This window comes from Heliangelus exortis, chromosome 2 (assembly GCF_036169615.1).
Source record: "Heliangelus exortis chromosome 2, bHelExo1.hap1, whole genome shotgun sequence".
Classification (NCBI taxonomy): Eukaryota; Metazoa; Chordata; class Aves; order Apodiformes; family Trochilidae; genus Heliangelus; species Heliangelus exortis.
The window spans coordinates 132,532,407-132,556,172 of NC_092423.1; the positions used below are offsets into that span (position 1 = coordinate 132,532,407).

Here is a 23,766-nt window from a genome sequence, read left to right on the forward strand (position 1 = left end):
TATAATATATACTATATATTATATATATGTTATATATATATATATGTTTTATAGATATATATGTTTTTTTCACCATTATTTTAACAGAGACTTTTGTTCCTATGATGAACAGTATTCTGCACTCCCTAGACAGAAAGAATCCCCAGTAGGAAGCTGCTCCCCTGAAACTCTTTTGGTCTCCTTTTTTATCTCGAGCTGTACATTGGTAAAGGTGCAAACTGTTCTAGGAAATTCTCCAGAGGCTGACTCCTGTTCCTGCAGAGTTCCAGCTGCAGCCAGACATACATTAGCCCTCTGTCACCCCAAATCTGAGGCTGCACTCAAAAAGCTGCCCTTTCTATTTCCCCTGCTGTCTGGTTCAATATAAATAGCTCCAGGTGAAAGAATTATGTAACTTTTTTTCACCACTTTGTGAAATCCATGCTGCATAGTTTACAACTTCTTAAAATGTATAGTGTGGAGGCTGCTGCTCGGCACAGACTACAGAATAGTGTATTTCATGGCTTACAGAGAACCCAGAATGGGAAGACAATTAGTGAACATGATTCATTCTCTTTTTAATACTATAATCTTTGTGACATCATCTTTTGGTTCTTTAGCAGCAGAGTTGCCTACATAATCTTGTCTAATCATCTACCCTATTGTATGTCAGTCTGCAAGGAAAATTGCTTCCTTGCTTTCCCTTTATTTGACGTTACTGACAAGTAATGCTTCCTTTCCTGATTATACTCACCTACATGTAACTGAGCTTTTTTTTTTTTTTTTTTTTTTTTTTGCCTGTGGTAGTTTTTGCTGAAGGCTGTGTTAGAGTTCAGATTAAGATAAGCTTCCAGTGCTCTCCTTTCATGTCTACTGAAATAATTGGAAATTTTTTGACATGGTAATCTTCACTGTACACACTCCTGTATATGGTGTCATCAGAGTGGCAAATTATCATCATGCAGATGCTGTCTGATACTCAGAGTGTGAGCTTATTTTCTTTAGTATTCATACACTAGGGAGGCTTTTTGTGCAACAGGAATTTTCTATACTATAAAAGCAGAATTCCAGTAAAATTCTTAATTTCTGAGAAGGTAATATAATTTTAAGCTTTGTAGTACGTTTATAAACCTAAAACAACGTGGTGTTGTCATTCTTATTCTTACTGGTGTTTTAGGAAGGTAGGGAATGAGAAGCCACAGCTTGAAAACAACATCAGAAACTCCCATTCACAAATACTTAGGGTTTTTTTAATTTCCAGCAATTATCTACAGCTCTCTCAAAGATAGTAGCACTTGTGAAAATGGAGTGATCATGCCGTTTCTCTTGCCATATAGATCTCCTAGCCTATAAAGTCATACTTAGAGGGCCATTTTGCAAGCTCTTAGCCTCGGACCTGTCACATTCTCATTTGACTGCTCTGGGGTTCCCTGGAGAGCCACCGCCACTTTGTCCTTCCCCATCCCTCGTCCACAAAACCTGACACTGCAGAGCAGGACGGCGCTGTCTCCTGAGAAGCACGGCATGAAAACACCTCCTGCCAGCGGTCCCCTCACTTTCTAGACCTGATTTCTGACCTGATTTTTTGCCGGGGGAGGGGGCGGCCCTGCGCTATATTGCCCGACTCCGAACTGCGCTGCCCGGCCCGGCGCTGGGGTGCGGAGAGGGCAGATCCAGACCCCGGCCCCGGCTCCCCGCCCCATTAGACACTCCCCAGAGTCCCCCGGGTCCGCACCGCGCGCTGCGCTCCGCGCCTGCCTCGGGCGGGTGCACGCGCAGAGGAGCGGAACGCAGCGCTGCCGCTGCCCCGCCGCAGGCAGCACCTGGGCGGGTGGTGGCCCGGGCATCGCCCCCGTTCGGGGGCCTCTCCTCCGGCAACACGGGGAGAACCAGCGCGGCGGGAGGTCCCCCCCGCCCCAGGAAGCCGCCCCATGCCCGAAGCCGCGGGCGAGAGAAGCCACCCCCGTCCCTTTAAGCTCCGGCTGTCCTTTTCTGCGGCGCCTATTTTTAGCTCATCCTCTTGGTAGCACCCAGCCCCGCTCCGCGTTTCTCCGTCCCCCCCCCGCCTCTCCCCCCCGGTGGTAGGTTCCGCGCGGCGGCGGCGCGGGCACTGAGCATGTCCGAACACGCTCGGCAGCGGCCGCCGCGCCGGGGCTGCGCTCGCGCGCCGCGCTCGCAGGGCGGGAAGGAGGGCGCGCGGCCAGGGGCCGCGTGAGAGTGGCGCGTGCCTCCGCCGCCGTTGCTGCTGCGCGGCGCCCGCCGCCGCCCGCAAGTAAGTTTCACCGCGGGCGCGGGGTGCCCGGTGCGGGGCCGGGCGGACGCAGGGAGCGGGGCAGAGGGTACCGCGGGGCCAGGCAGCAGCGGCAGCAGCAGCATCAGCAGCGGAGGGGGGGGGGGGGGGCAGCAGCGGCAGAGCCGCCTACCCTCGCAGGATTTGCTCGGGGCAGGGGCTTGGAGTTGGATGACCCCTGCCCCTGGGGGTTGGTATCGGGTGGGACGCGCGGCGCGACCGGCTGCCCCTGCCTGCCCGCATCTCCCCGCGCCCCCGGGTCAGGTCACCGCAACTTCTCAGCTGTCCGCGGCCCGGCCCTATCACCCCGGGGGGGGAAGGGGGGGGCAGCGGCCCGCCCTGCCTTGCGGGGTCCTGTCGCCTCGGGCCGCGGCCTGCCGGCTCGGGCACGGCGTGTCTGGGCTGCGCGGCCCGGCGGCGGGTTAGTGTGTTCCATCAGGGGTGCGCGGAGAGACCGCGGACGCGCTGCCCCCGCCAGCGGGAGGGCCCGGCCGGGTCGGGCCGGGCCGAGCGCGGTCGGAGGCTGCGAGCGGCAGAGAGAAGAGCAGGAGGTGCGCGCACCCTGCGGGGAGGGCGCGGTACGAAAATAGCGAGCAGGGAGCCGCGCAGGCAGAGCATCATCGGAACGAGCGAGGCTGTGGCGTTCAGCGGAGTTTCTGATTTAACTGGTGGTGCCGCAGGAAAGAAAGTGTTTGCTGAGAGGAACTGTAAGGACTTAACGTTTTTGCTGCCTCGTGTGACATCTTATTCTGGATGCTCTGTTAGCTTAGTAGGGGTGCGGGATTTTAATTTACCTTTCAGTAGCAAACAAATACCAAACTATGGTGCTAGAGGTTTTTCCCTCTGAAAATGGGATTTTGTTACTAGTTTAAAAAATGCTTATTCTGTCGTTGTACCTTCTGCACGTCACGTTGGCTTGAATGCTGTTAGTGACTAATGTGAGGGAATGTGAAGTTCTTCACTTAAGACTGAAAGGGACATGTTCTAGTTAATTTCTTTTCCTGTACTCTGAAATGAAAGGTTTTGGAAGCTGTTTCCTTATTCAAAGTAATCTAGTTGCAAAGTTGTATTTAGACAGCCGTCCAATCAAAATGATAAATTAATAAAGGAAGGGGAATCTGAGGAGCTTTCCGTGAAACAGAATGTGATGAAAATTCTGCTGCCTGGCACGCAAGGTGTGAAAGAATGGAACTAAGTGAGGGGCAGTAAGGTGCTCGTGGTCAACAGTCTTGTCTTAATTTTCATTAGACCATTCCAGTAGGTATTCAGTTTAACGACCTGTCTTTTGACACTCTTACAGGCATGGGTATCTTTGCACACTGAGTGAGAATTGGTAGCGTATGCAGAGATGACTAATCATATAAGTTAAATGTCTGCATGCTAACCCTCATCGAAATTTAGACATATTTTAAAGGAGTTAAAGACTCAGAACTTGCCATCCCACCTGAGAATATCTTGATTCTGATAGTTAGTGTTATTGCAGTGGAGAAAGGAAAACTGCTGTGGAATTGCTTTGGTACCTCTGCAACTCTTCTCTCCCAAATGAAACAACCCCTCCCACTAAGACACCTCCCCTGTGTACAACAGCGATTGATCTGTGGGTTTCCAAAAGACAGTCAGTGTGTGCAGCTGGGATCTGACTTGTGCATGGAATAAACTGCTGTCCCGTCAGTTCCATTTTTATGAGTATGCACTAATGGGAAAAATTAATTCTTGAGTAGATGCCTTTTGCCTGCTGCACCAGACCATAAGAGAATGCAACAGGAAAGAACAGCTTGTGTTACCTGTATTTGCAGTGTAATGAAAAATGAGAGAAATTTTTGTGTATGGCAGCCTGCTATTTTCTCCTTTAATTAGATTTAAGCTGACTTAAGCTGTGATTTAAGATGAAAGAATACCAGGTATTTAAAAAATAAAGTTATTTAAAATATCAGAAGCCCTCAAAGTCTGAATGTTAAATACACCTTTCCTTGTGCTCTTGGGGTAATTATTTATTTAATTATTTGTATTGCATTTTACTGTTACAATGTTGTAATACTACTTATTAGAGTTCCAGAGCTCATAGAAATGAATACAGTTATTTCAGCATCCTAACCAAATAATAATTTTCTGGCTGCCGAAGCATATGCTGATAGAGTGTATGAGCATGTCCTTTTAATATATGCCTCAAACCCCAAAGCTGTATTAATAATGACCCAGGCAATTTTCATAGGGCAATTATTATTTTGTAAGGCTGATAGCAGAAAGCAGTAGTCTCGGGTCATTGTCTGACAGCTGTTAATTTGCAAGACGGTCTCTTATCAGTTGCTTTTGTTGATGAACTACTGTAACTTATTTCACCTTCACCCTTTAGTGAGCTGCTGTTGTTTCTGAAGTTACTATAGCAAAAACATTAAATTAAGCATATTTTAATTAAGCATATATTGAGAAAAATACAGGAGGTGACAACCTTGCAGATGCAAAGGGTTACTGCTGACGAGCACAGCTGGGTGTCAGGTTAGCACAGGATGGCTACATGTTTGTGAATGGGTTCACTCGGAAATATTGATGCTTTTATTTAATGGAGCCATTTATTTAAATTTAGGGTGGCTTTCTTGTCTGCCACAGCAGATATTCACCAATGAGGGAGTCTTTCTTCAGTGTGTGAACTGTTGTCCGAAGGAGCAGTTTGGGATAGGCAAAGAATTGCATGTGTTCTGCAACTTGGAGAAGACCTTCAAGTGTTTGAAAATGACACTGCTATCTTCATTTAATCGGTGATGTTTTGTGCCAGGAACAGATGCTCATGTGGCATGCTGCAGCAGTGAGCTGTAAATTACCCTGTATTCTAGCATCTGCTCCTACCAGTTTTACAGAAGATTAGACATAGATACAGAGAAAGTATCTCCTGGATATCTTGTGGTGCATTATGGATACGTCATACAGTTTCTAAGACAGGAAGTTCTTTGATCTGCAGGTCAAAATTGTTCAGATTGTGCAGAGCCCTCTCACAGAGACAGCTTATCTGTGGCTGCAGCAGTACAATTAGCAAGTTCCTTCTGTATGTAAGGTTGCTGCCTGTATCTCCTGCTTTCTTACATTGCCCCAGCAAAACAGAGCTAGAAGGAGTATTCGCCTTTTTTTTTTTTTTGTTTTGTTTTTTAATTCTACTGCCTGTAATAGGGTTTGGAGAGGAGAAAAAAAATTGGAGGATGTAGAAAGGAAAATATACAAACCTATGCTCTTCCAAAGCTGCTGTACTGTGAAACTGAAGTTTTGACTCTAGCTCTTAAGTGGCATGAGAATAAAGGGTGGTTCAGCTCCACTTTGTTACTCTCAGGAATACACTGGTGTGTTTTTATGATTCAGAAAATGAGAAATCATGCAAAGAGAGGGAGCTTAGACGTGGGAGCAAAGGGAAGAGAGGGCAGCTACACACAAGCTGGGTGTGTGTTGTAATGGAGTTTTCAGTGGAGTCCTGAATGGAGCTTACAAACATTTTTCATGGAACAGGGTTGTACCATCTCTGCAGGCAGTGTAATGTGTTCACCACCTAACCCAGGACATGGAAAGATGGGATTCTAAGCTGCAGGATAAAGTGTGCTGTGCTGCTAAATGACAAGTATAGTTGTGTGAAATCCTCCTTGAATAGCTCTATACCATGAAAGGAGTATCAGTCTCTTTTATTTTTGTTTTGAGCTTGGACCAATAAGTCTAAGCTGTTTTATGTATTTCTGGTAAGCTTTTATGACCCTTTTTTTCTATATGATGGGAGTCTGGTTTTCACACCACTGCTATGCCTTGCAAGATTAGAGGTACAAGAAGTAACAAAGTACTTACTCAGTAATATCTGATCAGCACTGAAAGTCTGACTGGATTTGAAAAGGAGAGTTAAACTTAAAACTTATGGCTTAAAACTTGCGAAGGAACAAGGGTATTCCCCCTGCACAGCCGTGGACATTATAAAACCAGAGGGGCGTGTCCAGTGACTTCCCATCTAATAGAAACTGGCAAACTCTGTTGAGTAAATCACCAGTTGAATAAGACTTTACCACTTAGGAAAAAAGTTACCCTTAATTTAAAAATTTGGCATAAATCTCTCTTGACACTTGTGAATGCATCCAAATCCATTGAGAGCTTTCCAGTAATTAATTAGCTTAAGTGTTTGCTATTAATAACTTAGTTTTAGCTTGGTGTTGTTTTTATTCAACTTCCATCTATCAGATTTAGATTTGACCGTCTGCCTGTTGAAAGTGTTCCATATTGTCCGGTATTTTTTTTATGTGAAAGTACATATAGATCGATGAAGGACCTACTGAGCTTACCCATTTTTTTGCTGTCTATATATTTTAGGTTCTGTTTCATTTTTGAAACTAATCAGTTCCTGTTTTCTATCACTTGGAAGTTCTTTTTCTGCATGTGTAGTATTTTTATACATAAATAAAATTATTAGGGCAAAAAAAGACAATGCCTTAGTTGAAAGGAGAGAATATAAAGAAATCTTGAAACAGTGCAGTAGGTACAAGTTTCTTTATGCTTTGCTAGTAGAGCTATCAGTGATCAACAGAGAAAGATGGCTGAAAGAGGGAATTTTCAACACTCTAAGCAGAGCTTAAACTGATGTAAAGACAAGCAAGACTTTTCTGTGGAAGATGGTAACTTTGTTGGTCTATGAATAAGAGCCTTAGTCATGTAAGTTCCACTGTTACAGTTTAGACATTCTTCAGTAATCAGTTTCCCAGGAGTAACAGTGGGTCAGCCTGGGACATACCTCGGTATCCATGGGGAGGCACAGTTAACGTTTGTGCTTTAATGGATGTACAGTGTTTCTTATAGAGCATGGAAAGCAAAGATGTTGCAGTTCTGTATAAAAAGCAAGGGAGCAAATTCCAGGTGGTGTTCTGGAAGACCGAGTATTGCTTCTTGGGTAGGGTAGGGAGTTTGTTTATTCCATGGTACTATTTGTGCACACTTTTGTTTTGAAAGGTGTTCTTGGCAACCATTGAGGCAGGATACTATGAACTATCTTGTCAGTTGTCACTGGGCCATCTTGGCCATTAAAACAACAAATTTGGAAGGAAAAAAAAAATGCTACGTGAACAGAGAGAATGTATGCTTAATTGATATGCTTTTTCTTTCTAGGCACTTTATGTATACAATTCCTATTCATTTTTCTATAAGCTTGAGTTTTGGATAGAGGAGAAGAACTATCATATATCTCCTGTGCTCCTTTGTATAAAATGCTTTAGGGATGCACAGATTTGAAACAAATTCATAGATAAAGCATAGTTCACGTAAGTACTGCTATGAATAACTGTTCATAAAACTTTTTATAATAAGATATGCATATAAAGGTAAGATTTTGATACTATAGTCAGAATTACTTCTCTTCCAAGGCTTGACAACCAGATTCCATGGAGACACCTTCTAAAATAACAGCAAATACATTATTATTCCTTAATCTAACTATGGCTGTACAAAACTTTAGTAATATATCACCTTCATATTTCATAAACAATACGGAGCATACTCAAATTCTAGTATTTGTAGTACTTCCTTTTAATTTTGTTTATTGTAATAAATATTTTAAATATTATTTTATTATTGTAATATTTCAGTATTGTTTAGTATTTCAGTATTGTAATATTTCAGTATTGCTGGTATATAGGTTGATGGAAACCTAATTATTCAGTCATCTGAATCTGGCAGTTGAACTCTAGGTTGTTGTATGTTTGCATTGAAAAGCCAGGACATCCATGTTATTGATACAGACACATTCTAATATGATTAATCAATTATTATCACAGCTTCTGAAAAGAGAAGCTGTACAGCTTTTAGATCCCCTTTAGAGAAGGAGACAGGTCTTATCCAGGTCTGCAAACAGCAATAACAAGGAACACAAATACATTGTGAATGAAAATATATTTGTTTCTGCTGGTGTCTTATAATTTGTGTCTGTGGGCTTTCAATAATTTTCTCTAGGATTATGACTACATGTTAATTTTTTTCCTTCTGCTAGAATCAGTATGAACACCAACTGCAGTGAAATGTTATGGCTATAGGAGTTATGCTAATTCTTTAGATGACAGTCTCTCTTCCAGATAAAACTTCAGACCCCTTGTGGTACTTTCTCCTCGAGTATTTTTCAAAGAATTACTCTAATTTTAAGTGTGGTCTTAAACTAGTAATAAAAGTCCCACTCCTGCCTTTGATTGTCATTCATGTATCACCATGGCAAAACCAAATCATGTCATTCACTGCATCCTTTTTACATATTCCAGAAGGGATGATAGTGAGAGGAATTAGCTGGTCCATGTGGAACACCTGACTGTGAAAATCTTTTCCATATGCCAACTGTCATACCTCCTTTTTGGCTTTTTCCTTATTTTTTTCACTAAGGTCTAACTCTACCCAGTCACTTATACCCTGACTATGCTGCACTGAAAAGTTTTATCTGAAGCAGTGAATGACTTGTACACTTCTAGAATGGAAACAGTGGAATAGCTATTTTCAATAAATTGTAAGGAAAGTTTTGAATTGGAACTAACATTTATTGAAGCTTCAGTGCTCAGCTGAATTTTATGTTTACTACTTTCCAGTGTCTTCCTGTATGTTGTATATACCCAGTGTAAGCTCTCTACAGCAGAGCATGTGTGTATTTACTTTTCTGAGAGTAGCAGCTGTTTTTTTCAGAATTTAGGTGTGTATTTTATACATATCTTCAACTTAAACTGTTAATACAGATTCTAAAATTTGACGATCCAAATACAAGATTTTTTTTCTCAGGTGGCCCTGCCATAATAACTGCTTTATGTAATTTCTAAGTGTCATCTTGCAGTAACTTTATTCTCAGGCTGTAGCTGGAGTGTTGTGTGTAAAGCAGTAGTGGTATGGCTGTGCTGCATTGTGTCTGAGAGTCTATCTGCACAGCTTTCCATCCAAGGTCCCTGTGTTCAGGGGTCCCAGAGGGCACAACTTAGTTTCAGATGTGTACAAGTAGTCACATCTAAGACAGTGTCAAGCAGGACTTCCCTGTCGCTTCCTCCTTGCCATATACAAGAGCTGCAGAAGTGATGACTGGAAAAAGGAAAATTTTTGATGTAGTGTTTGTGTTCTTAATGTGGTGTTGTGTTCTTTGAGGCACTGGTATGAGTCTGCAGTTCAGGTATGAGCAATGTAATCCTGACTGAAATGCTGAAGCAAAGAGAGCTGTCCTTAGAACATGGGGCTATGAGTGAGAAGGTCTTGGCTTTGGATCAGGTTGGGACTTGGATCAGCTGCCTGGACAAAATCTTAGTGATGGTTACTGTGAAAAGCAGAACTAGGATGAGGCTGTTTGAAGATGGTGAAGGGATGGGGCTGAGGGATGATGAGAATGGTACTGGGCTACTGGGAAGACTTGCAATTACTGGAGTCTGTGCCTTATGAGGGTGTTTATATAGAGTCCAGAAGGAACTCAAAGTTTCCAGGTCTTCCAGTCCCATTGTAATTCAGGCAAACCCCATTGTTAAGGGTTTTTTATTTGTTTTGTTTGTTAACCTCATTGTTCTACCCCCTTACAACCCATTACCTGTTCCTTTTATTTATTACTGTTAACTTTTATTTTTGACCCTGGTGATACTTAAAATATTAGAGCTGATCCTGTCTGGATATCAAATTAAATGAAGACTTTTCTGTTTAACCTTTCATCTCTCTGCTTCAAGTCTATATCTTTTCAAATAGAAGACAATACTGTCTGCAAAACATAGCAGGATACGAGAAAATAAATTAATGTCGGCTAAATAATATACTTATGGCATCCTAGGAAAGTTGAGTACCATAGGGCCATGGACTTGAACAGCTGTGGTCAGATTAGCCATCTTAACTGCTTATTCAGTAAATGGGTGTCTTTCCTGTTCTGAGTGTTGAAGCAGTCTTAGGGGAAAGAAATGTTGTGTGAATGTAGCTGAGAACTGGATAAAGCTGTTTATGCATCCTCTTTGGGAATACTGTTTAGACAGTACTAAACTGGTGACCTGTGGTTCTTGACTTTGTGAAGAGCAACCACAGTGTATGAGCGGTTGATACCTAAGGAAGACCTCATCTAAGTGCAGCCAGCCTTTTGAACTAGGATGTCTTTGAAGGGGAAAACCCCTTGTAGTGCTAATATGACCGTGGAGGACTAGATCTATGTAACAGTGCATTATCCTTGCTATGTGGAAACAGTGGAAAAGATGTAAGCATAGACTGGACCAAATGAGACAGAATTAAGGTAGAAATGATCTTGGGTTTTGTGAGTATGATACTTTTCTGGATATACTGTGAAGGAAATATGGCTTTATGTATTGAAATTACCTTATTTGTCTGCTAGGTTGGGGGCTGACCTGCTGGAGAGCAGTGTAGGTGAAAGAGACCTGGGGGTCCTGGTAGACAAGAAGATGACCATGAGCCAGCAATGTGCCCTTGTGGCCAAGAAGGCCAATGGCATCCTGGGGTGCATTAGAAAGGGTGTGGTTAGTAGGTCAAGAGAGGTTCTCCTCCCCCTCTATTCTGCATTGGTGAGGCCGCACCTGGAGTATTGTGTCCAGTTCTGGGCCCCTCAGTTCAAGAAGGACAGGGAAGTGCTTGAAAGAGTCCAGCGCAGAGCTACTGAGATGATTAAGGGAGTGGAGCATCTCCCTTATGAGGAAAGGCTGAGGGAGCTGGGTCTCTTTAGTTTGGAGAAAAGGAGACTGAGAGGTGACCTCATCAATGTTTTCAAATATGTAAGGGGTGAGTGTCAGGGAGATGGAGTTAGGCTTTTCTCAGTGGTGACCAGTGATAGGACAAGGGGTAATGGGTGTAAATTGGAGCATAGGAGGTTCAAGTTGAATATCAGAAAAAATTTTTTTACTGTAAGGGTGACGGAGCCCTGGAACAGGCTGCCCAGGGGGGTTGTGGAGTCTCCTTCACTGGAGACATTCAAAACCCGCCTGGACACGTTCCTAGGCAATGTACTCTAGGTGGCCCTGCTCTGGCAGGGGGGGTTGGACTAGATGATCTTTCGAGGTCCCTTCCAACCCCTAGGATTCTATGATTCTATGATTAAAAGTCTAATACATACAGATAGGTATGGATGGATACAATGTATCCAGCAGCATTAGCAAAGGTCTGCAAAATGAGTGAACCTCATGGTGGCAGTGTATGGAGGTGCCCAGGTGGAGAAGCTGCATGTCTGGGTGAAGCTGGTGGTGGTTGGAAGCAGAACGATGTGGTGATGAAATGCAAAGACTGTCTACTGATGTAGTGTGGCACAGTGAGCACCAAATTGTCTCAATGCAATTCTGCACCTTCTCCTAACATTGCTCTTAGTGTTGCAGGAAGTTTTGAGTGAGGCTTAGATTGTACCTAGAGGTCATTGAAGCTTTAAATGTGAAGTATTCCAAATATGCAGTTATACTCAGAAACACCAAGAAAAGATAGTCTTTACTTCCCCATATGTATTTTCCCCAGATTCCTCTACCCTGCTGTTTCCCCTGGTTTTCAGGGTCCTTTGTAGGAGATGTGTCCTAAAACTGTAGCACAAACAGAATGCAAACTTGTTACTTCTCTTCCAGATCCCTTTTTTATGCCCTCAGTCACTTCTAACCACTCTTGTTTCTAAGGTATACCCAAAGGTAAAGGTTTTGTAAGATGATTTGATGATGGACGATAGAGACCAATTCGACAAAGGAAGAGCTGCTTGTTATTTCCTGTGATGTCCTTTGGGGAACAAAAGAGAATAAAATCTGGAAGTTGGTGTTGATAAGGAGGAAATTGTTCTATCTTCATGGAACATGCAAAGGAGCCCTGTTATCCCTTCTAAATTCTTTTAATATCTTTCTGCTCTCAAGTTCTTCTTCCCAGTTATTTTAATTCCAACGCACTGTGGTAAAGGTATTTTTCCCTTCTTCTGAGTGAGTTCAAAAGGAGGAAGAGTACGAATTCAAAATAAATATTTTTTTTCTATTCCTTTATCAATGCCACTTTGTTGTAATAGTCATGTTGTAGATCAGTTTTATCTTTTTAGTTTTCCAACTGCATGCCTGTATGTAAGTTAGTCTATCTAGGTAGTAGGACAAGTTAGTTTTAAATACCAGTATCTTTTTTTCTAAAGGTTTGTAAATGTTTTCAAGATGAATGAATTCATGTTTTCCCGAATGAGCCAGATATATACACACAAAAGGGCAAAAGCAGTCCTCAGTGTGCTTTAATGCATATGAGTTAAGTCACGTCATATAAGTGTATGGTTATTAGAAGAATTCTAAAGAACAGTTGGAAAAAAAAGTGGAGGGAATGGCTTTTTGATGAGTAGATCATTAATTGTGCCAATCTACAGCAATACAGACTAAGATGGTGAGAAGCAGTGAAGCGGGTATGAACAGTTTGTAGTTTTCCAAGTGCATGTACCTGAAATTTTATACTGCAGTGCTTGCACAGTGGCACCACGCAAATTTCAGTGCATCAAGCATTCAGTTTCCATGTCAGGATTAAATTACTCAAGTTTGTTTGGAGGTCTGTACAGTTGCAATTTTAAACCAGTAGTGTTTTGTCATATGTCCTTATTTAGGAAAATCCTGTTCCATTTAATAAAAATTAAATTATGATAAACTAATGATTATGACCATCTCTGAGCTACAGCATATCTGAAGCTGGCAATTGTGTTTATGGTTAAGGTACATGTAACCAACTAACTTGAATGATGAGTCTTACCACATCTTGAGGTCTGTTCTTAGTGCATGATTATACATTCCTCTCTAGAAGGTGAAGAGAGGTAAAATTATGTATTTTCACTAGAGAAAGTGAAGTAATCATCCACTTCATGATCTTGTGCTAGAAATGCAATGTTATTCCTGAAGGACTTCAGACTATAACCCTCTAAGATGTTTAGATGTTTTCTTTGAACACAGTCATTGAGCTGTGCAAGAATAAAATGAATTTTTTTTTCATTTGGTTGGTAGATCATAGTATCATAGATAAGACTACTGTCTTATTGTATTGATACGAAGTTCCTGTTTTTTGGTTTTGGTTTTTTTTTTTCTTTAAAATGTCATCTTTTTGGTTACTTTGTTTTGGTATTCTCAGCTAGGTTCTTGATGGTGAAAGGAGGGTACTTTTATAGATCGGTAAAATGTATACATCACTTTGCATGATCATAAAGTGGCTCTGAGCAAATGACAATTTTCATTTATACAATGTAGTAGTGAGTTCATGTATTTCTAAAAGTGACTGTTTGGCTCAAAACTTCTTCCTCCCACCAGCTAAATCATCTTGCCTGCCTCTGCATGCTTTGCTTTTCTTAAATCTTTAGACATTATGGGTACAGTTTTAGTATTGCTAATAGGTGATAATTTTTGCCTTTAAAAAAAAAATGCTGATGCAAAAACAGAGTTTCTGTGTGACTGCTGCGACAATGCCTTAAGAATTGTAGTAGTCTGTGAGGCAAGTGACATGAAGTGTGGCTTGGTTGTTTAAAGGTAAGTTACAAGAGCAACATTTCATTCCAAGATGCTAACTACTAGGGCTTGGGACAGGACAGTACGGAGGCTGTGGTTTAGTTTGTCATAGAGCACCACTACACTGACATTCATACCTAAGATTGTGCTTTTTTCATCCTTGCACAAGTTATCCGTGTTTGGAAGTTCTAGTTCTGATCCTTTTCTGTTACCAGATATTACTATTAGAAGTCTTTACTATGAATTTATGACCTGAACTCAATAAAACTCTGCAGAGCAGCAGTACTTCACTATCCAAATAAAGAAATTTAATCCTTCCCTTTAAAAGCTGTTTTGATAGGGTCTGGGTTCTAGAACAGAGCCATAGGAGACAGACTTCAACTGATTTAATTTTAACATATGGAAGATACTGGATTGTTTTCCTTTAGTCAGCTCTACAGATCAGGAGGTGGTGAAAGATAAATTCTTCCCATGGGTTAGTGAAGGATCAGATAGTTTGTTGCTAATAGCTTTTGGCTGTGTATGGAGAATATTCCTACCTTCTGTTCATCAATAAGGAAGCAAACATTACATGTTTATATTTATATTTAATGAAATTAAGCCCATATGTATTTTTTTGTCTAAATTGTTTTTTTGGTCTGGCTAATTGGTAACGTGAAGCTAAGTTGCAGTGGGCTGGGCATGCATTCTGCCAAGGGTACAAATTGGTAATTTTTTCCTAATTAGCTTAAAAGCCTGTAAAGCTCTTTCTGATGCTGCACCACTGATTTTTAAGATGTTTTTCACACGTGTCTCAGCCTAAATGCTGATCACCACAATGGATGGAGCAGTGTATAGTGTAAGGAGTAAATGTATTGCTGTGTGTGGAGCAGTCAGAGGACGCTGGAAGGGAGAACTGGCTCTGTGATACAAATCCTGGAGTACTTAGATTGCAGGGTGGATAGAAACAAATGTCTCATGTTTGTTCTTTGCAGGGTGTCAAGCCAGATGTGAAGAGAAAAATAACTTGCATAAATTAAATTTTTACACAATAATATTTTGTGTTATTCCTTTGCACTGCAGATTTAAGTAGCTCTACTGTGCTTGCCAGTAAAATAAACAGATTACAAGAACAGATAAAAAAATGCCTTCATTCTCTTCCAGTTAATTTAATTCCTGCTAAAATCCTGTTTATGTTTGGAAAGGAGTGACCTTGAAACGTTGTAGTTCACAGTTCGCCTTTTTGGTTGATACTGGCTCATATGCTGAGTGACCCAAATAAAAATAAGTAGAATTTTTTGTTGCTGAATTGCTCATATTCTTTTTAAGGTGTTAATTTTTTCACTTTCATATATTTGTTATACAAAGGATAAATGTAATACTGTGGAGACAATAACAATTTTTCCTGATTCCCTGGTCATAGTTCTTACTTAATGCTACCAGCACAGTCATTTTTATGGATTCTCTACAGAATGTATCAGCATGGGCCAGATTTTCCTTTGTGACTCAGAAGCTGTTGTAATTATATTGGTGCAAGCAACTGCATCTCTTACTTATGATGCTGTAGTAGTGGTGAGTTTTCTGTATGAATGGAGAATTTGGAAGCCTATGCCAACATTATATAAATAACCTCTGACAAGAGTTGACATTTTATTTCAGTTATGTGATAGTGTTCTGTTGTTTCTGTCAGAGGACTCTTGTTCTCCCACATCCCCGTATGTGCTTGAATTAGCAGTGTTCTAAAGCTAATTTGTGTGCTTGTATATTTTGTTGTGATGGTGGTAAAGCTGTCATTTTGGTAAGAACATACTCTGCCAGTCACTCCTCTTATGCCCTGAATCACCTTGTATGTGCCATGGTTGAGTTCTGCTGGAAAAAAAAAAAAAAATAAAAAAAAAAGCCTAATGCAGACTGCCTGAGTTAAATGGAAAAAGCTTGTGATGGTCGTGTTGTAATACCTGAAGAAGAATAGAGGGCACTATTTATGCAGAAATACAGAAAGCTTGAATTAGAAGCTTCATCAGAAAATGGTGAAAAACTAGTATGAGCGTTTTGCTAGGCAGAAAACCAAATGACCTTAACTGTAAATCAACAAAGCAATATGGTTTTTAGAAAAAATAGGTGCAGGTTTAATTATTACACTGTATAAAACTTACCTGAATTAGGAGAAAGGAAGAAGTGTGATTTTAGATAAAAGGGATGCACAAAAGCAAACTGTAGCACCAAAGTCCTGTTAGGCCTTTGAGAGGCACAAGAGTGTCTGAACTGCTTGTTCCCTGCATGCTGCCTGTACCATTTGGAATGTTGATGTTCTCTGGTTCTATGTGGAGATCACGGCTAAGAAGGGTAATAACATAAGCCCCTTCTGGCTAAAAAAAGAAGAGAGGTGCTAAGCTTGGGGATGAAGGTCCTTCGGACTTCCACCTGGAACTGTCAGAGTATGTAAAAAATCCTTTCCTCTTCGCATAATGAGATCTGTTGGGTTCCCATACTGGTCATCTGTTTGAACCTTCTGTGAGCAGGTCAGTAAAGCAGGCAGGATTCTTATGTTCATTCAGTGATCTGAAAAGTTCTATACTGAAGTGAAAGAGATCATCTCTCCCAGTTTAGAATGAGTAATTTTTAAGGTTCTGTTTAAGTAGAAATGGACAAGCAGGAAATAAGTGATGTTTTAGTTTGATTCTGATTTATGTTCTAGTCTGTAAAAATCAGACTTCTGAACAATGGACTGCATGGCCAGTGTCATTTAATAGCACTCAAAGAAGCAGCCCTGTTATTATTGATATCATTGTATTTTAATTTGAATTTAATACTAACACATGAGGAATTAATCTTTTGGTGTTTTCCATATATAAATATCATTATTTTAATTTCCATAATGACAGTGACTTTCAAAAAAGAAAAGTTGGTACAATAAAAAGCAACCAACTACATGTTTCTAAAGAAAAAAAATGAGGAAAACCAATTTTAAGTTTTAACTAGAAAAAGATTATCTGTATAATTGACTTTAATAACTAAGGCATAATTAGGTCCAATTTTCTTCTTCTGTATTGTAGTAAAAGTGTCCCATGTGAGGACTTAAAAATCTTTAAACTGTGCAAATGGAGACTCTAATACAGGCACCATATGTTTTGGTACTTCTTTCTTGTTGATTTTAGGGTATTATCAACAGTCACAGATCCATCTTAAAATTGAAGTACTTGCCATTTTCCTGATGTTTTCCCAGGAGGTTTCTCTCTGAGATTTGTCTTTTCAATTACCTTTTCCTGTCATACAGCATTTCCTGCATTTTAATTTTATAATACAGATGCCTCTGAATCCATCAAACTTTATTTCCATCTCATCTCTGTTTTGATGCTGGTTTTGGTTCCAAGTAATCTTTAAGGATTGTTCTCTAAAAGCATGATTGGTAAAGTGTAGTAAGGTTTAGAAAGCAAGAGTTCATGTTTTCAATCTTTTCTAGAAAAACAAGCATTAGGCCATTTCTTTTTTTTTAATTTTAGTGGAATTAAAGCTTCACCAGGTAGAAATTAAAGCTTTAATAAAAATTCTAGTGTCATGGCATAAATTATCTTCAAAATAAAATGACTCTAGTATTGGTACCATCTACAGTGGTAAAAGCAAAACAATGGCTTAAGAGTATGTGCAGTTGCTTTTGGGTCCTGTCTTATGCATAAATACATAATTGGCCAGAAACAACAACAAAAAAATCACAATAAAAGATCGATATTTTTGGCTACTCTCTTGCAGTGTTAAGGCTGAAGCAGCGTATTGTCAGTGCTGTTACTTTTTTGCAGTTCCAGGTCTTTGGGATGAAGTGAAATTGAATTCAGTCATTGTTACTCTTGGTTTTCTAAAGTGTAAATTCCTACTGATTTTGGAAGTTCAAAAATACTTTGACTTTTCCCAAAGCCACTCAGAGCTGTTTGTGTTTGGGACTGTTGAAATTGGACAGAAATTTGCATGCCAGAGCACAGTAGACACGTCTCAGGCTTCCATTGTTTAATTGCCATATTAGCTAGTTAATAGCTAAATTAGACCTCTGCCTGTGAAGGTATCTGTTGGTCTTTTTGTCCATTGATGAAAAGTAGCTACTTGTCATATTATCTTGTTTTCTTAAAATCAGCCTTTGCAATTGTTCCCTGTGTTAATTTTTCAGATTGTTTGAAAATAGCAATTTCAGTTTTCATGCTTTGTAAGTGGCAGTACAAGCAACTCAGTTCTGTCATTGTAAAATCTTTTTTATTTATGTTCATGGTATAGAAAAATTAGAAGTAGAAGTAATTTTTGGGTGTTAGGCCACAGAATAGTTAGACATTACAAGCATGATAGTCAGCTGAGCATTTTTCCCCTAAAACTTTGATCCCTATTGAATTGGTGCTTTTGAATTTCTCCAGTTATGTTTCTTAAATTTCCTGAGTTCCCAAATGTGACTGTCATGCCTCCCTTTTAAAAGTTCTGTAGTTTTTACTCAATTACTTCCTTGTCATTGTGGTTCATATTTTCTCCCATTTGATGAAATAAAACTGTTTCATTACTGAAGTGATGAATTTTAATTGCCTTTATAGTTTAATTTCAACTTGAGAGTGACTTTATCGGATCAGTTTTAATTAGTTAAGAAGCTACCTTCTGTGAAAATGGTCTGCTTTTTCTCTGTCAGTGAAATAAGTTTCTTCATAAAGGATAAATGCTGAACAGATTTTATTAGAAAATTTAATAGGACTTTGTTGTTGTTTGCTGCTTCTTGGTGATTTTGGTTGTGGTGGTGTGGGGTTTATTTGTTTGTTTCTGTGGGTTTTTTGTTTGTTTGTTTTGGGTTTTTTTGCTTTTTTTAATTCCAGCTCTGGCCTTGTGATAAAAATAGTTCTTCAGGATTTCTGTTGCCTATTTTTCAGTGAATGGGTTGATGTAAGTATCTTGAGCCATTCAGCATCCCACATCCTTCCAAGTACTTAGGTCAGACAGTGTTTTAGAAGGAGCAAGTATTTATGCTGTTTAGTGCAGCCTTAAGTGTTCTGCTCATCTCTGTGCTTCTTCTGTTCAGCTTTGAGTGGGTATAATTTTGGCTGCAAAATTTCATGGTACCTACTACAAGTTGAAAATTCCATCTGGAGAAGGTATTAATCCAAAATGTGCAGCTTGTTTTGAAATTGTTTGTTATGGAGTAGGACTGATTTGAGCAGCTGTATGTTAAATAAAGAGTGACTTCTTTGGAAATCTTTTTTAGTGTATTTAGATGTGGCCAAATACTTTCTGAGTGCTTCATATCCTAGTTGATATATGATGTGTTTTGTGCATGTTGCTGACTTTTTCTCTTAAACATGTTTATCTTCAGTGGATTAATCAATTTTCATAACATTTTTTTCTTTCATAAGGTCTCATAAAAAATTGTTTTGACCTACATTTCTTGCAAATTCTTTAGATACTGTAGCACATGCTACTTAAAAATTATAGTTGGATGTGAATGGGAAGCATTTTTTCATTGCAGTTTAACTGTCAGATGAAGTATTGTAGAATTTGCAGAATTTGAAAGCAGGTAATTTAGAGTTGACCTTTTGGGGGTAATTTTTCCCAATATTTAAAATTCCTGTCATATAACAGAGGATCAGTGTGAAATACCTTCTAAGGAATAGTTTCTTTTGCTGTTGCTAGAGGAGTCTTGAGACCTTGTTTCTGATTAACAAAAAAGCCCAGCAGCGTAATTTAATGTGGAGAAGAAAACTAGGGAAAAATGCATGGTTGATACAAGGCAAAAACAAAACAAAACATTCCTTTGCAGCATCCTAGAGACAGTTTCATACGTTGAAGTTTTTAATTTTTAGATTTTATTTGTATGCTGTTTGGAAAAAAAGAGAAGACTTTTAGAAAGAGTAATCTCTTCTTATCTGTAGCCTTTCCTTGCATCTGGCTGCTACAAAGTACAATGAGGATAAATGCATAGAGAAGTGAATAAAAATGTATTACTTATAAAGATAAGCCTAATCAGAGGCAAAATCTGATGCTCTGTAGATTCTGTGAGTGAATTTCCGTTTGTCTTCCCAGCCTTATGGGAGATGATCCAGTGTGCTCCTGCTGTGCAAGCTTTGTTTTTCAGAGATTATCATGTGCCCATCCACACACATCCCCACCCACTCCCCTTTTAGAGAGACTGTAATTTTGGGTTTCTGAAAGAATGTGTGGATCCAGAGCATCTTTCTGCCACCATGGCTGCAGCTTAATTCTAGGTACTACTGCTTGTCATTTGGGCCATTTTTCTCCCCTGTAGCTCGTGTTTCCAAACATACCCAAAGCCAAGGGCAATATGTACTGAAATTTTTTCATTCTTTTTTCTCCCATCTCTGCTTGCCCTTTTGGGACGAGGTAGGGAGTGCTGGCTTACAGTCTCTAAACCAGGGATAGACTAAGGTCTTAGAAACAGTAATTAGTTTATTGGAACACAAAATATGTAAACTAACATTTTTCTCAAGTTTTGTTTAAATATAGGTACTGAGTGTTTAATTTCTATCATCTTCCGCCCCCTTAATTTTAATCTTTGTGAAAGGAAAGGATGTCAGTTCTATAAACCATGTTCAGAGATGTGAAAAACAGCTTTTGCTGCAGAATGGGGTTCCTGATGGAAGCAGATATGGTTCCAGGTTGTTGTTACTGCTTCTTCCTAAAAGGGCAGGCCCATGGCAATGCCCTATGATAGGGTGACAGATGGGGCAATCCAGGCAATCTACTTGTCCCACTACAATTTTATACATATACTTAGTCCTGAGCTACTTAAAATGAAACCAACCATAAACCCCAAATTGTGTGTTCCACATAATTGAAGCATTTAAAGATGGGGGTTCTGTTCAGTTCATTCATAGCTGGACAAAAGATTTTTAATTTTGGTTTGTGTATATACACGTGCTGCAGCTTTCAACCTTTTGAAATCCATTTTGGAATTAGATAAGATTGCAGCATATATATTCAGATAGATGAGCTGTGAATTCTAGATAGTTTGGCAATATTATACTCAATTTACTATAAATTCAGGAAACAGGCAGAGAGCTCTTACTGAAATTTACAGTATTGAAAGCAGGGAGCCATTTGTAATCTTTGGATGTGAGGTTCTTTAGTTCTTTATGTCAGGATGATAAACAGAAACTCCACGTTAATCTGACTTAGTAAGGAGCTTTCAGGATTGCAAGTTAGCAGATTCATAATCTGACTGTTTGTAAACAGATGCAGTTGTTGACCTTGTTGATTGTGCTCCATTGCTATAGCTTTAGAAGAACAAACCATGTTTTCCCCAGTACCTAAATTGCACAAATAAAAATGGAAGCCAGATCTTTCTGCAATATATTTCTGAAATAACTGAGTTATCTCACACCTGAAGACCTAGTGCTGTTTTCATGTTCTTATGCAAGGCTTTTAATCCTCAGTGATCAACATCCTTTAAGAATTAGAGCATCCAGTTTTTCCACTCCTGTTATTTTTATGGGCACACAGTACACATACACTTAGGCTGCTTAAAAGCTACTGTCTGAAATAAATAGATTAATAACAAGCTGTATTTAAGGGTTCCTCTGCTAGACCTGTTGTCATTTTTTATTACTTTCTATTCTTGTTTTTATTATGGAAAAGAAATAGTGTTCATCATTTAGCTGGCTAAGCAAAGATAAACAACAAACTGAAATCTACCTTTTTAAAGTACTGAATGTTAATTGGGTTTCTCATTAGAAACTGTCTTGAGAGGCAGTTGACTATACTATAATTGCTTGAAAGCAAAACATCTGCAAGGCTAAAGCAACATCAAGTAGATTTGTTTTATAATAAGGTACTTGAAAAGAATTAAAGTGATTAATATTTTTCATCCAGTGGCTTGTGTCTTCTATTTCTCAAACAGAAAGCATCAAGCTTGCTTAATGGGAATATGTGGGAATTCTCATCCTTGGAAGATCGCTTGCATGTCTTTATATTTCTGAGATTAAGCCAACTAAAAAAATAACAGGTTTAGTAAGAAAAGTTTCCATTATTTTAAGAATGTAGGGCCAGATTTCAAAGAATACCTCTTTTTGCATTTTCTTGGACCTAGTTTCACGTCTGATCAGTCCTATCTTTACTTGTGTCAACAATGCTGATGGTATTGTCAGGTATTCCTGTTGCATTTTGTTTGGGAAGTTGGGTGCCTGGAGGGCCTGACATACCTCATGCCCATTCAGGTTATTGGCACTTGATCTGAGTATAGGAGCTGCTGAGCAGGAGTGTGATGGCAGTGGAGGTAACTGTTGCTCTGCAGCAACTCATTTTTCTGTTAGATGACCTTTTCACCTCATAATTTATAAATGTCAAATCTAGAAGCAAGCAGCTAGTCAGTGTGCATTATTCAGAAGTGCTGGCTGCAGCCAATCCCCAGCACTTACAGAGAAGTAATCCCTCTACATTTGCTTTTTTTTTTTTTTATCCAGAAATATATCTGAGGCTGACAAAACAGCAGATAACTAGGTAAAATCTTTATCCAAACAGATTTAAATAGATTTTATATGCATTGCTTTGTGTAGTCTCTCACATACTTGAAGCTGTTGTACAGGAGCTGCTGCATTTTTTTAGAGACTCCTGCATCTTCCCAAAGAAGACAGCAAGGCCCTGGTGTTGGGGAGCATTTCACCACTGAGAAGGTGCCATGCAGCACATCTTGTCCTGGCACATTGCCTCTTGCAATTAGTGGACAGAGAGTCTGTAAAGCATAATTGAGCTGCTCTTCAGGAAACTGAAGCATCTGTCTCCCACCTACTTGCTGTCTTGGCTTCATGCCTTTCCCATTTCTGACAGCACTGGAGCCTCACTTCACTGGAAGGGCTGATTGGGACTTCTGCATTTGAAACCTTCAAAGAAGGGATTTTGGGTCTTGCCTTCAGGTGTTCTCCATTGAATCTGTCCTTACTCACAGTGGTAGAATGTCAACTGCTGCTATTTTTAATTCACACTAAATAGCAGCTGAATCAATTGTAGTGAGTGGAATTACTTAAAATTAGGATCATGTCTGTAAGTTGAGTTTCAAAATCTGAATCAAGGTAATCTGAGATTTAATGAGAAACAGAAAAACAAGCTTCTTGCAAGCCACCCCCTTTTTCGTAGAAAAGCTTTGTATCTGAGTGACCCCCTTTTCTGTATGAAATTGTTGGCTATAAACCTTTTTGTTGTCTTTTTGCTCAAGTGACTCTAGGGATTGATTCTTATGCAGCTTCTCCAGCTACTTTAAGTAAGTAAAGTAGAAATTCATTGACAATGGTGATTGATCTGCCTGTTGTTTAAAGAACTGGGAAACAGTTTGCAGTATGTTGAAGACATAGGTGTTTCCTGGGAATGTGCAGGTTTTTTGAGGGAAATAACGTGTCATAAATGGCAAGAGGTCAGGAGACATCTATAGAGGAGAGGTAAGCAAGTATTGACCCTGAACATGCTACTGAGTGAAAACTGTTTACCAAAAAAAAAAAAAAAAAAAAAAGTAATTCTCTCTGTCTTCACTTCTGCAACTGTAAATACTCACTTCTAACCATCTCTCTCTAAAACACTTCTGTGTTTTTAGGCATTATCTTGCACGTCATGCTACTACATGCTGCCTTCCCTACTGAGAAACTATTATAGCACGGAGGACAGTAAAGGCTGCCTGCTGGGATAAATGTTGGCTGCCCAAGGGCAATGAGATCCTTCTTGACTTCACTTGGAAGTTGCTGACTGTGCCTCCCAGGAGACATACATGAAAGATCTTAATAATAAATTGATACTCAGTTTTCTTACTTATTCTTAGCTGGTGAAATAAATAAAAAACCAGTAAATAAAGAAAAAGTGTTACGCTTTGTTGTATACAAAATAATCAAGTAGCACAATTCATTTTGTTAATAGGTGAGAGGAATATGTTTGCAAGTTAGGATGAGTGGAGCAAAAAAGGATTATTCTTTTTTATACAGCTTGGTCATTTTTTTAATTAACTGATTTGTTAATTTTTTTAATTCACCCCCACCTCCCATTGGCTTCAGAAATGTATTTTCACATATGACTTATGCATGGTTGCTCCAAGCTGCTCATAAATTCAAGATGATCAAGACTTCTTAT

The 23,766-nt window shown here is 39.6% G+C and overlaps 1 protein-coding gene across 4 annotated transcripts in view; it reads left to right on the top strand.

Moving 5' to 3' along the window:
• Positions 1 to 2,093: 2,093 nt before the first annotated feature.
• OXR1 (oxidation resistance 1) overlaps positions 2,094 to 23,766 on the top strand; it is a 251,657-nt gene continuing 229,984 nt past the window's right edge. Inside the window, exon 1 of one of the 4 annotated variants that reach the window (XM_071738198.1) lies at positions 2,094 to 2,251. The gene's annotated coding sequence lies outside the window, so the exon portion shown is untranslated. The remainder of the gene's footprint in view (positions 2,252 to 23,766) is intronic. The other 3 variants (XM_071738188.1, XM_071738195.1, XM_071738191.1) reach the window with 3 other exon arrangements.